The sequence below is a fragment of the Propithecus coquereli genome, unplaced genomic scaffold, assembly GCF_000956105.1.
Source record: "Propithecus coquereli isolate 6110/MARCELLA unplaced genomic scaffold, Pcoq_1.0 Scaffold15, whole genome shotgun sequence".
Classification (NCBI taxonomy): Eukaryota; Metazoa; Chordata; class Mammalia; order Primates; family Indriidae; genus Propithecus; species Propithecus coquereli.
The window spans coordinates 4,438,307-4,442,681 of record NW_012139413.1 but is presented as its reverse complement, the minus strand read 5'-3'; positions in this window follow the sequence as shown (position 1 = coordinate 4,442,681).

The window sequence follows — 4,375 nt, the reverse complement described above, 5'->3', positions numbered from 1 at the left end:
CTACTAGATCTTTTCTTACTAGATCTTTTTATACCAAATTGATTCCTTCTGATAACTTTGAAAAGTGGATTTTTGCCAAATGCATTACCTAATGCTTTTTCTTTCACACACACACACACACACACACACACACAGACACACACTCTTCCAGCTTTCTCAAATCAACACAAAATCTCCTTATATACCCTTGTGTTGTTAGCAAGTTTCAGGTGGTCTGTCTTATTAATTATGAAACAATAGCAGTCCTTTGGTTGTGCATGTGTAACATACATTAAAAGGGAAACAGGTCTTGTTTAATACCTTTGTTTCAAGTGGTCCACTCATAATGGATGTCAAAATATGTATAAAAATATATATATTATATGCTATAGATACATTCAACACAGATTTGATCACCCTCTATGAATAATTTTGCATCTTTATTTTTAAGTTAATATTATAATGTAATCATTTTCCCAACAAACACAATTTTCTGAATATCCCATATAAATTTACCATAATTTGCTTAAATCATTCCTCTGTTGTTAGACTTTTAAGCTATTTCAAATTACTTACCACTATAAACAGTATGGCAATGAACATAATGTTTAGTTTTTAAACATTTGGGATTCTTTAGGATAGATTTCCAATAGTTGAATTGCCAGGTAAAAGAGTGAGGAATAATTTTAGGCTCTTGATACATATTGCCACATTTATTCCAAAAGGTATGTCTAATTATATTCTCATCAGCATTATGTGAAAGTCAGTGTTGCTTGCAATTGTCAGGAACGTAAATAGGGTGATCCCTTTCTTAAGTTTTTCACACCTCTCTTTACTTGAGATTTTTATTTAAAGATGATTAAGAACATTACCTGAAAATGACTAAATTTACTTTTGTGAGGAATTATATGCAGTTTACTAAACCTAGTATTGATCTATTGATTGATGTCTTAAAGTTTCCACCCAAAAGTGACATCTGTCACTTTCCTCTCACATTTCATTGGCCAAAGCAAGTCAAATGGCCATGTTAATTTAAAAGGGAGCTGGGAATGTGCACCTCATCATGAGCCCCGAAAGAGAAAAAGTGGAGTATTTGGGAACAGATGAGATGACTGCCACAAGAAACTGCAATGCTAATTTAATGAGGGAGAGCTGCCGGGTTGTTCTCCCTCAATTCCTTTGCTTCCAAAGCTCACAAAGACAGTCCATGTGCCTCCATGCAATGCAACAGCCATTTTGATTTAGTTTTACCATGAGTTTCACCATTCCTTAATGAAGAGGGATTAGAATTAACATCAGAAACTCTCCATACTTCTAATTCTATATGAACTAAAAGCCATTAAAATAAACATCGGCCATTTAAAGCCTGTGATATGTTTGTTTCTGCAGCAAAATCTAGCCCATACTGACTGACTGATAGACTCTTTACAATCCAGCTACACGTGGGAGAGTGGCCTCTTTCTCCATCTAAGATGAGTCAGAACATGTAGGTAGTCTCATTCCTGTGGATAGTTTCCCACTAGCTTCCACCTCAAATTCCTTATATTCCTTTTCTTCTCCAAAGAGTATATGACATCTTTCCCCTAACCACACTATTCCCAGATTTTGGCTTTGTCAACCGTGTTTCCTCTATCAAAGGGAAGAAAAAGGAAGTTCTTTTTTGTTGTATGCAAGGGTATAGAGCAAAACTGGAAGTGTGGTGCAGGGGAAGACATTGAGGGTTTGCATCAGGACTGATTTTCATTGATATTTCCTCATAGCTGGGCCCCATTTTTCCTCCACACAGGTTCATTCATTGTTACCCTTATATGTCCCTTGGTTGCTCACAGCTCAGGCAAGTCACTTTCTCTATTTTATCTTGCAATCCTATCTAAAAGTCAAAAATTTTTGTAACTATTTGATGGCAAAATGTAACCTAAATTGAGGTAAAGTTATTTACAGTCTTTATGTCAATTAGTGTAAATATTTATATGTATTACTGCAGAAATATTAATGTTTTTGATTATGGGTACTGCCCCATATAATACTTGGGGTTATATAATATATGATGTTTGCACCATATTATCTTTTTAAAGTCAGTAAATCGGTAAAGTATTAAATTCCAAAATATATTTGTCTTTGAGACTTTGGAAAGGAGATTATGGGACTGTAATAAGTTTTTAATTTAATAAGCAAGAAAAATAAGTGTGCAAAAAGTTATTCCTGAGAGTGCTGTCAGAAATTTTTAAAATTCCAAAATTAGTTCATTATAAGTAATGTGATTAAAAATAATCATCTAATTTCTTTTTTAAAAAGAGTCTCTTGATTTTCTGCCATCTTCAAAGATGTCAGGAAAAGAATGAGGGCGACAAGTCACCTGCAGTTCCAACTGAAAGAACTGGGGGAGAAATTCTTGTCCTCCTCCCCAAAGCAAAATCGCCCCAGACCCTGAAAGATAGGTGGCTGTGGCCGGCAGGTTTCCCTTTCCTTCAAGCAAAACCAACCCTAGGGAAGGAGATTGCCTAACTTTCTTGGCATTGTATTCCAGAATGCTGTTATTTTGCTACTTGGGAAATACTTCCTAATTTGTCCTAAATTTGTCTGCTTTCAGTAGATCTTTAATGGAATCAATGTTAATGACCACTAAAAGAACTGCTCACCAACATCCTCACACATATGCCTTTACTTCATTAAATACCTATAGATTTTCTCCCCAGATTTCAATTTCCAGCTTAAATAATCCCTAGTCCCTTCAGAATTTTTCCATTGTAACCATTTCCCAAAGCTTGTTATTATTATTCTAAAACAACCAGCCTTAATCTTATATACATAAGTGTATTATTAAAGGCTTACTTAATATATACAAGGATTACCTTTCTGGAGGAATGTTCTTTTTTATATACATCCTAGAATGATGCTCCAGAACAGTCTCAGTTTTTTTTTTGTTTTTTTTTTGAGACAGAGTCTCACTCTTTTGCCCGGGCTAGAGGGAGTGCCGTGGCGTCATCCTAGCTCACAGCAACCTCAAACTCCTGGGCTCAAGCAATCCTTCTGCCTCAGCCTCCCAAGTAGCTGGGACTACAGGCATGTGCCACCATGCCCGGCTAGTTTTTTCTACATATTTTTAGTTGTCCGATTAATTTCTTTCTATTTTTAGTAGAGACGGGGTCTCGCTCTTGCTCAGGCTGGTTTCGAACTCCTGAGCTCAAACAATCCGCCCGCCTCGGCCTCCCAGAGAGCTAGGATTACAGGTGTGAGCCACCGCGCCCGGCCTCTATGTCCTCTTTGAAATCTTTAATAAAGTCTATTTTTAAAAATCTCAAAATGCTGAGAATGACTATGTTTCTTGTGTAAAACAGGGCTGAGGCCTAACTTCTTACTGGCATTGGGCTAAATTAGAGTCAGCTTACAAGGATAAAGTAATAGCTTCTATCTTCGTTGTAAATGAAAACACTTAGTGCACTGCCTGACAAGTCAAGGGGGTCTAAAAATCTCCCTACACCCATTGTCTGAGAGTGAAGGAGGTGTTTTGTAACAGGGAACAACAGTGGACATTTATGGCATTTGAACAATGTCATGTTTGCCAAGGTCTGTGATATAACAATTAGAGACTGAAGTAGCTTTCAATTAGCAATATAGTTAAAGAAGACATTGTTTCTTAAAGTCTGAGATTTGAACAATTGGAGACAGAAAGACTAAGAATTCAAGCATAATATAAATAGATCAAATGCTGTAGTGAGGACTCAAACTGGCATGTGATATGGTCCATTGTGCTTAGACAGGTAGCGTGGACGATACTGAACTAGGATACAGAGAATACAAGAATCTAGACAGGACCAAGACTTCCCTAGTAATTTCTCTAACCATTTATGGTTAATAGTTTCTGCTGTATCTTGGAGAGAACATTTTGGTGATAATACAGTTTCATTTGTATACTATTTATATAGTTATTGTTTTGCTTTTGGACTTGCTTTAAATGTTTATTAACTTTATCACAAATCATTTCTTAGTGTGAAATTGGTTGTTTTTTCAGTAGATGAGGTCTCACTGTGTTGCCCAGGCTGGAGTACAGTGGCTATTCACAGTTGCAATCACAGAGCATTCAGCCTCGATTCCTGGCTTCAAGTGATCCCCCTGCCTCAGCCTTCTGAGTAGCTGGGGGCCTATAGGCATGTACTGTGCCTGGCTGGTTATTCTTAATGAAACCTTTACAAAATTCTAGAAAAGACAGTGAGGTACTTAACTTAGATGTATACAAGATTACCTTTATGGCAAAGTTTCTAAATTCCAGAACGTGGAGTAGGTAAGAAGCCATCCTTATGAAAACCTGTCTCAACAAAACTTGTTTCTTTATGATTGTGCCATGCACTTGTGAATTGCACTTGGGAATGTGTTGGGTAGCCCAGAATTTTTTTTC